We start from the raw sequence: 10,400 nt of genomic DNA on the forward strand, positions 1-10,400 counted from the left end.
TGGCTTTCAGGGGAGAAAGGTTTAACTGGGAGGTAGTCTGAGTAGAATTCTAAGCATGTTGCCTGGTTATGCAGGCTAGGCCATAAGGCTTTCTGGGCCTCTCTGAGTGTAAGACTCGGGGCCCATTTCAGAGGCATCAACCCACTGACCTTCCACAAGAGTCTGCAAAGTTTAAGCATAATTAGTTCTCTGTAACTTGGGTCAGATCTCATTTCTTATTAGGGTGTCTTAAAACTATTCTTCTGCATAGCGTTGGGAGGAAAAATTGTATAAATTGTACATTTTCTTTGGAAAAGTCTGCATTTTAGAGAAGTAAGAGTCAACTTTGAGACTAAAAGCTTTCGTTTTCATAATTTCAGAATTCTAGTTTTAAGTCAATATGGAGGAACTTGGGGAAGATTCTCAAACTCCTTATGTTTTCCTGTGCTTTATATGTAAACTTGGAATGGAAATTCCAGAGGAAGTTAGGAGTATTAAATGAGTGTGTGTGTATGTATGTGTGTGTGAGAATAAGTGGGAATATGTAAGAACATATATATAATATTTATATACATATTTCATTATGTATATATATGTCATTATATATTATATGATATACACACACATATATCATCTGACTTTATTAACAAAGGGGTTGTTCTCCAATTATTTTCATTTTTGTGAAAATGCTCTTGAGAAACAGCCACACAGCATTAGGGGAAAGAAAAGACTTCTTCCTTTGAGTTATTAAGAGAAAGGTCAAATGGAGTAATTATTAAGTTTCTTTCAGTTTGAAAAGGAAGACTGTACCACTCTACCACCCTTAATGTTGAACTTGATCTAGGACAATGGAAAATATGATATAACAGAAATTCTTGAGAGAGAAATAATATGCAGAGAGCTCATTGTCCTCTAGCCAGATGGATTCAGGGAAGGGATAACGTAGCAGTTTTAGGAGGAAGCAGATAAAGAGATGCATATGGCACATCTCTAAGCCAAAGCTCTTTGAACGGGGGATCAGAAGTGAGGACCTTTCGTAACTTAAAGGGAAATCTGAAAGAAAAGATTGTGACTGCTTTCTATGTAAAGTACTGGGATATATGTGTCCTTTATTAACTTGACTGTTGTCCAGGTAGATAAGACTGAGATGGTTTTCCTGCTTTCTTGTGACAGCATGGGTTGGACGTGAGATGCAGAATTTTCCATGTGCCATTAAACAGCTCCAGAACAGCTGGAATCAGGACAAGGAGCCTACCTTGCTTATTGACTTTGTGACTAGAAGCAAATGCTATGTGCTATTGGAATGATCTTAACTCACATTTAAAAGGTCATGGACTGTAGGATAGTAATGCCTTAACTGTTACTATTTCTGGAACTAGATGAGGACAGTCTTTCAACAGGCCATTGAAATTCTGGAAAACACTCAAGAATTCAAAACCTACTTTTTCCCACTGCTTGAGGTTATGTAGTGACCCTCTTCCCTTACATTAAGATGCCGTATCTAAGGAGAAGAGGGGGAATTAAAAAAATAAAAGGCTTTTTTTGTTTTCAAACGAAGCATTTAAAATAGCTCTGAGAAAGAGTTGAACTTTGAATTGACTCATTCACAGCACAGACTGTTTAAGTATGAAGATGCTGGGTTAATATTAATTGGGGAGCTTAAGTTTCTAATGGAAGAGAGTTGTGAGAAGTTTCTAATGGACAGCATGGAAGACATGCTACATTTTCTTTGCAAATCTGAGTGTGGCTAAATCTTTTTAAAGATTTTATTTATTTGAAAGAGAGAACATGAGTGAGTGGGGAAAGGCAGAGGGAAAGGGAGAAGCAGATTCCCTATTGAACAAGGAGCCTGAAGCAGGGCTTGAGCCCAGTACCACAGGACCCCAGGGTCATGACCTGAGCCAAAGGCAGACACTTAATTGAGCTACCCAGGTACCTCTAATATAGTTAAATTTTGACCACACCTCACATACATTACATTGATAGATCTATAACAATAAAATATTAGTTTCTTTTAGCCTATATGTATGATGCTTAAATAAACAAATGAAAGTATTCTAATAAGAAGCTAATATGTATTATAGCACAGGTCATAAAGTCATTCCCCTTATGTATTCCACTTCTAATATTGTTAAGTGTTATCTTCATAGACAAGATGTTATAAATTAGAGAATAATAGTAAAATGAGTCTCAATTGTTCCTGTGTAAATTTCAGGTGCCATTGGACTCTTCACACTGACAAGCAATCTTACCATGTTTCTTGGAAGAGACTTAACTTCTCCTATAGAAAGGAAGCTGAGAAGACATAAAGGTTCTGCAATAACCTCTTTTCCATTTAGAGAGAGCACATCTGAAAATGGAGCATCCGTGATAAACTGAGAAAAACCACATCCTGCTGATATTTTTTGAGCCAATAATCAAGCTGTGTTTAAAGCCAATCCTGTTGCTAGATGTTCAGTTAAGTGAAATAATATATTCCCTTTATTAATAAGCTGGTTTAGGTCAGGTATAATGTCTTTTTTATCTGAAGTAATCTGAATGATAATAGAAAACAATCATGTACAAAAAAGTAGAAGGTCCATATGGTGGTTGGGGAAGATGACAAAATTGAGCTTGGAGGGCAAAAGTGTCACAGCCTATATTTCACCAAATCAGACTTACAGCAAGATGAAATCTTTTATGATTTTCCTCCAAGGAAGGAAGGGAGCCTAGGGGGTCTGGATTAGTCTTGTCCCTTATCATCTCCTTTAGATTTATACACATTCTTAATGCATATTGGCATTTATAATTTTAAAAGAAGAAATGAATCATACTGGATAAAATTTATGGAAATTAAGCAGCCTGGGTTTCATTCACTCATACTTTGCCAAAAAATAAAAGCATAAATATCCCCATTCATACTTAAATATTAATAATGCTTATAAAAACTATAATTTTCCCCCTTAACTCCATTATTTTCAATCCTTTTGTTTTCTGGTTCTTTCTAACCTGGCCTGCAAAAAGCACTTAGTTAAGAGATTTATTCTGTATTTGTTTGGGAACATTTTGAGACTAGTTATAAGCAATCACTCTTGAAAGAAGTGGAGGATGCAGCCATATGCTAAATGTTCTGTATTTCCCCATTAAAGAAGAGAACAGAATGGCATTTAGGAGTCCTTCATTCTTTTCCACCATCTCAGAATTATGTGCTTCCACCCTAGGAGATGTAATGAGAATGCTAATTCAAGAGAATGCTTCTGGTTAAGAAGTCAAAGACAAGAAAACAATATAAAACGCTTAAACTCATTTTAAAGTCAACTTGTCATTTCTTCTTACTCTGTGCTTTTCCCCTTGGGCTCTTTTATTAATGCTCAGGGCTTTGCCAGTCATTGAGAAATGACTTATACAATTATTTCTCTAGCCCACTCTTCTCCCCTACGTCTCAAACTGGCACAGCCAGCCACTAAGTTTCTCTCTCTTTTTAAATGTTTTAAAAGTAATCAAAACTCAGCATGTCTGAAATTGAACTTCTCTCCATCTTCCTTCTTCCACATGACCATATTCATTTATTTCTGCTAAACAGTTCAGGAAATTAAGGGTTTTCTGTGTTGCATCCTAGTGTTTAATCCCTTACAGCTCACGTTTGCCACCTATGTTTTCTCTTAAATCTGTTTGCTTTTCTCTCTGTCCTCACCATAGCTAGTGATCTGTTCAAAACTCATATCTAATCACATTACTACCATCCCCTTACTCCACATATACTATGCTGAAAATATTCAGTGTCATGCCAATGTTCCAGGACATAGGTCATTTTCCTTAAAATTACCTGGAAGTCACTTCATGGTCTGGACTTGCACTGTCTGATATGGTGGCCACTAGCTATATTTGTTTGAAATAGAACAAGTCCAAATTGAAATATACTGTTAATGTAAAATACACACTGAATTTTCAAGGCTTTGTATAAAAAAATAAAACAGTATTAAATATACCATTAATATTTTTTATACTGATTGCATACATTTTAAAATGATAATATTTTAGAAATATTGGTTTAAATATGTTATTAAAATTTATTATACTGTTTCTTTTTACCTTTCTAGTGTAACTTAGAAACTTTAAAACTATAAAAATTTCTGTCATAATATTTTAATTAGGCAACATTTTTCTAAACCAGAATCCTGGGGTGCCTGGGTGGCTTCCTTGGTTAAGCATCTGCCTTTGGCTCAGGTCATGATCCACGGGTCCTGCAATCAATCAAGCCCTGCGTGGAGCTTGCTGCTCAACAGAGAGTCAGCTTCTCCTTCTTCTGCCTCTCCCCACCATTTATGTGCTCTCTCTTTCTCTCTCTCTCTCAAATAAATAAACAAAATCTTTAAAAAACTAAACAAAAGAAAACCAGAGTCCTGCTTTCACTTTTCTTCTCCACTTTCCTGTACTTCTTTCAGTTCCTATAAAGTACAATACTTGGCCTTTTAATGTATTATTTCCTCCATCTAGTATGTCTCTGATTAAGTTAAATTCTTGCATTATGAGCTCTCATGGCACCAGACATTTCTTTGTCATGGTGTTGATCATGGTCCAAATTTTAGGAATTTCTGTATTTTTTTGTGTTTTGCCCACTATCTTAGTCTATTCAGGCTGTTGCAATGGGAATACCTTTCTATTTATAGGTGATTTTATCAGGTGGTTTATAAACAACAGAGATTTAATTTTCACAGTTCTAGAGGCTGAGAAGTCCAAGATGAAATCTCCACCAAATTCAGTGTCTGGTGAGAGCCCATAGCTGTCTTTCTGCTGTGTCCTCGTGATAGATACCAAAAGGGATCTCTCTGAGGTCCCAAGGGCACTGATCTCATCTCATTAATGAAGGCTCTGCCCTCATGATGGAATCACCTCCCATAGGCCCCATCTCCAAATACCCTCACATTGGAGATTTTCAAAATACAAATTTTAGGGGACACAAACATTCAGTCTGTAGCATCCACTAAGTTGTGTTCTTCATATGGGCATAGGCCACGTCTGGTTTTGCTTACCGTTGTATGGTCAGGCTCTAAAACAGTACTTGTCACATGCTGAGATATTAATAAGGAATGAAAAACAAGAGGATCAAACCATGAGTATGGAAATATGGGAAACCATCATAACTATATATTCTGAAAGAATCTAGCTGGCGATCTCTGAGAAACTTAGAAAAGAAACTTCTTTTGCTACTTTGCATTACTGTATAGCAAATACATACCTCACTCCCCCTTTTTATGATTAGAGTATTCTTTCTGGGATCCTTGACTATGAGATCAGTCACATTACTTGCTTTGTTTAAAGAGGATTTAGGGAGACATTAGCATAAGCAGAAACGTGATTTGTGCAGCACAATGAGCTAATCATAGTACTTCTATCAGTGATATGTAGAAGACCTTCTAGATAGCTGCTGCCTCTTCAGCCTGGACCCAACTTTCAGGGAAACTCAGCTTCAATCCAGTCTAAAGCAACTAATTCATGAGCAAGAATAAGTTGTTGTTTTTAAGGTAATGAGTTTGGGGGTGGTAAGTTACATAGTAATAGACTTTTTATGGCTCCCATCTCGGGAGCCTAAATGTAACTTAAGCAAAAACATACTACTTTGAATAACGGAGTATTTGGGATAGGCACCTGGATTTAATACTGGCAAAGATGACCGTAATGTTCTCCTCAGCTTGACTGAACTTCAAGCAGGTTTCTTCCTAACTATAGGTCCCTGACTTCCCTGTTCTTAGAGCATTCACTTTATAAAACTTTCTATTATAAATGCTTTCCCTGCCCCTTTGCCAAAGTACCACAACCTAGGGACATCTTCCCCAGAGACAGGGTGGCCATCCTTCTTAAATATAATCATCAGGAGAGATAGGGCCCCATCTCCCAGTCTCTGTGAAAAGATAGGGGTCTAATGTCATAAGCGCCAACTAGCAAACACACGTGGCTGGGTCACGTTGAACAACTTCCCCACTACTACTCTTCAGTACTTTTCCACTAGCTCAACCCAACACTCAGAAACTTTCCTGCCTTTTATTTCAACAGAGTTGTTCAGTATCTCTCCTATTGCAATAGTCTTGAATAAAATTGTCTTTGCCTGTTTATCTCCACCTGAGAAGGCAGTGTGCCTTCGATAATACACATTGGATTGTTTTCTAGGGAAGAGTTTAGAAGGCCAACACAAATAATTTAAAAGTAGTTTCTCATGCTTTGCAGAGAATATTCATATTGTAATACACATGATATCTGTACTCTGACAAGTCATCTCTCATGTAATAATGAAAATAGCTAGTAATAGTGGCTAACAGTAAAATCTACTGCAAATTTATATTAGGTACCATTTTAAGGGCTTTCCTGTGTCTGATTTTAAAATATATTTTGGGAGAGGAGCATGAATGTAGCAAAATGGCAGATCATGTGCAGAGCCTGGCCCAACTAGAGAATCTGTGCAAATGGCTTTATGAGACAATAGATACAACCATTCGACTCCAGGCAGAGAAAGCCTTGGATGAATTCACCAACAGCCCTGATTGCCTGAGCAAGTGCCAGATACTCCTCGAAAGAGGAAGTTCCTCTTACTCCCAGTTACTGGCAGCTACATGCCTTACAATATCTTGTATCACGCACAAACAACCCTCTACCATTGGAGCAACACATAGATACTCGGAACTAAACTGTGTGTTCACAGTTGTGTGAACACAACTTTTGTGTGACACAAAAGTGTCAAGCTCACAAAACTTTTGTGACACAAGCACTTACTCAGTTAAATGCCAGAATCACAAAACTGGGCTGGTTTGATTGTCAGAAGGATGACTACGTCTTCAGAAATGCAATCACAGACGTCACAGGGCTCTTATAGGATAGTGGTGAATACTGCATCATTGGCGTCACAATTTTATCTCAGCTAACCAATGAAATTAATCAAGCCGACACCACCCATCCTTTAACCAAGCACAGAAAAATAGCCTCTTCTTTCCGAGATTCATCGTTATTTGATATCTTTACACTTTCCTGCAATTTACTAAAACAGGCTTCAGGAAAGACTCTAAACTTGAATGATGAAAAGTCAGCATGGTTTGCTCATGCAACTGCTCAAATTCATAACTGCCTAAACTTTGATTTCATCGGCACTTCTACTGATGAGTCCTCAGATGACCTGTGCACGGTACAGATTCCCACCAGCTGGAGATCAGCATTCTTAGATTCTTCAACTCTGCAGCTGTTTTTTGACCTGTATCGTTGCATCCCTCCTTCATTTTCACCTCTGGTATTATCCTGCTTAGTATAGATTGCCTCAGTCAGAAGATCCCTGCTTAACAATGCAGAGAGGGCCAAGTTTTTCTCACATCTTGTCGATGGTGTTAAACAAATACTGGAAAACCCACAGAGTTTATCAGACCCAAACAATTAGCATGAGTTTTGCAGACCACTGGCCCAATTGAAGAGTAGCTATCAACTGGGAGAATTAGTAAAGGGGAAAACTATCTGAGATCATCCGATTGATAGCTAACTTCACAGTGACCAGCCTACAGCACTGGGATAGTGCCCTAAATAGTGTGCACTATCTCCTGAGCCTGTGGCAGTGGCTGGCAGCCTCTGGGCCATATGTGAAAGCCACAGAGCCCCACATGCTGGAAACTTATACTCCTGAGGTCACCAAAGTCTATTATCACATCCCGTTTGGAATCTGTGCACATCACCTTGAGGGATGGCCTGGAAGACCCTCTGGAGGATACAGGCCTGGTGCAACAGCAGCTGGACCAGCTGTCTACCATTGAGCGTTGTGAGTATGAGAAGACATGCACACTCCTCGTGCAGTTGTTTGACCAGTCTGCCCAGTGCTATCAGGAGCTGCTGTGCAGGAAGGAAGACTGACGTGGCTGGATTACATCATTGACGCAGTGATCGGTGATCAAGTGTTTTTTGCCAGCACTGATGAGCAAGATGCTATGGATGATGAGCTTGTCTGTCAGGTGCTCCAGCTGATGAACCTAACAGATTCTCACTTGACTCAAGCAGGTAATGAGAAGCTAGAATTGGCCATGCTGAGCTTTTTTGAACAGTTTTGTAAGGTCTATATTGGGGACCAGGTGCAAAAATCCTCTAAACTGTACTGCCAACTTTCAGAAGTTCTGGGCTTGAATGATGAAACTATGGTCCTAAGCATCTTCATAGGAAAAAATCATCACCAACCTGAAATAGTGGGACTGCTGTGAACCAATCACCTCCAAGACACTACAGCTTTTCAATGACCTCTCCATTGAATACAGTAGTGTAAGAAAACTAATGAAGCTTAGTGCAGTACAGTTCATGCTGAACAATCACACGCACTTTTCATTTCTGGGTATTAACAATCACGGCAGCATTTGAGGCTGTGACCCAGATGTTTAGCACTAATAGTTCCAACGAGCAAGAGGCAAAGCGAACTCTAGTGGCCTCATAAGAGACCTGAGAAGGATAGCTTTCTCCTTCAATGCCAAGACCAGCTTCATGATACTGTTGGAGTGGATATATCCATCCTACATGCCAATTCTTCAGTGGGCAATTGAGCTATGGTACCATGATCCAGCCTGTACTACACTTGTGCTCAAGCTGATGGCTGAATTAGTTCATAACAGATCCCAGTGACTCCAATTTGATGTCTCTTCCCCCAATGGCATCTTACTCTTCAGAGAAGCCAGCAAGATGATAACAATGTATGGCAATTGCATCCTGACACTAGGAGAGGTCCCAAAGGATCAGGTCTATTGCACTGAAGCTCAAGGGCATCTCCATCTGTTTCTCCATGCTGAAGGCTGCCCTCAGTGGGAGTTATGTCAATTTTGGAGTCTTCTGTCTCTATGGAGATGATGTGCTGGACAATGCTCTACAGACCTTCATCGAGCTGCTCCTCTCTATTCCCCACAGTGACCTCCTGGACTACCCCAAGCTCATCCAGTCTTGCTATTCACTACTGTAAGTCCTGACCCAGGACAACATGAACTTTATTGCAAGTCTGGAACTTCATGTCATCATGTATATTCTCTCTTCCGTTTCTGAAGGACTCACTGCACTTGACACCATGGTATGCACAGGCTGCTGCTCCTGCCTGGACCACATTGTGACATACCTCTTTAAGCAACTGTCATGGAGCACCAAGAAGAGGACGACACCCCTAAACCAGGAGAGTGGCCGCAGCATCCAGAGATGATCCAGCAGATGCTGTCAATGGTGCTGAACATCATCATCTTTGAAGACTGTAGGAACCAGTGGTCTACATCTCAGCCCCTACTTGGCTCGATACTACTTAATGAAAAGTATTTTTCTGACCTAAGAAACAGTATCGTGAACAGCCAGCCACCAGAGAAGCAGCAGGCTATGCATCTGTGTTTTGAAAACCTGATGGAAGGCATCGAGTGAAATCTTCCTACAAAACACAGAGACAGAGACAGGTTCACCCAGAACCTGTCGGCATTCCATCGAGAGGTCAATGGCTCAATGAAGAATTCCACTTATGGCGTGAATAGCAATGGCATGATGAGCTGACACCTCCTTGGACTCTACCTGCACAGAGCAACGTCCCTTTGGGTCTGGCTCAGAGGGGCAAACAATTACAAGGGAGAGGGCCTGGATGACCCTAGCTCCCTCCTCCAGGGGTGTGGGGAAACTGGCAAAGTCAACTGGCTACTTCCCCATGGAATAGGGGTGTGAATGCACACTAGGGGGCAGAGCGCTGCTGGTTCCTGGGGGGTTGGGTGGGAAGGGTGGTGGGAGAAGATAGAGACACAAATGTGTGAGACTCCAGCCCCTCCTCCTGGGGCCACCCCAGGGGGCGGGGGGGGGGTGCAGGGAGCCCCCGGTGTCCTGCGACAACCTGCCTTCTATAAACATGTACATTTTTTCATAACATTTTGAACAAGGTTTATATTGACTCAAGTTTAAAAACAAAAAGTGTGACTGAAAAATTTTTATAGAGTCTAGTGCACCAATGCTGATATGAGGGGTTATGTATGCGAGTGAGGAAAAATGTGTATTCTGGTGACCTGAAGCTTTACTGGACGAGGATGTGTGAACGTGCAGAGATATATTTAGTGTAGAGAGGGAAAAAAAAAAGGTAAAAATTCCAAATGTATATTTTTTTCTTATTGCCCTTCCCTTGCCCCCCCAAATTATCACTTCCTATTACTTTATTACCCTTGTTATTAGGAACTCTAAGCCATGCAGAGCACCATCCTTCCCCTTCAACCGTAGATGCTGCCCTAGGTCCCTTGACTTCTTGCAGTGACAGACAACTCCAGCTAAAAGTGGTGTTCTTAGCTTCATCCTTTTTCCCATTTTGCTCATCCTCATCCTCAGACAAATGCCTCTTGCTTTTACAAGTCGGATGTATCTCTATGACTTCGGGTGCTTGGTCTCTGTAAAGGGAGAGACCAGAGAGAAGGAATTGAGCCAGT

At 40.3% G+C, this 10,400-nt stretch overlaps 1 pseudogene; it reads left to right on the top strand.

The window, feature by feature from the left end:
* The first annotated feature begins 6,348 nt into the window (after positions 1 to 6,348).
* Positions 6,349 to 9,657, top strand: LOC140626983 (exportin-7 pseudogene; annotated as a pseudogene).
* The last annotated feature ends 743 nt before the right edge of the window (positions 9,658 to 10,400 follow it).

The sequence above is a fragment of the Canis lupus genome, chromosome 38, assembly GCF_048164855.1.
Source record: "Canis lupus baileyi chromosome 38, mCanLup2.hap1, whole genome shotgun sequence".
NCBI classification, from domain to species: domain Eukaryota; kingdom Metazoa; phylum Chordata; class Mammalia; order Carnivora; family Canidae; genus Canis; species Canis lupus.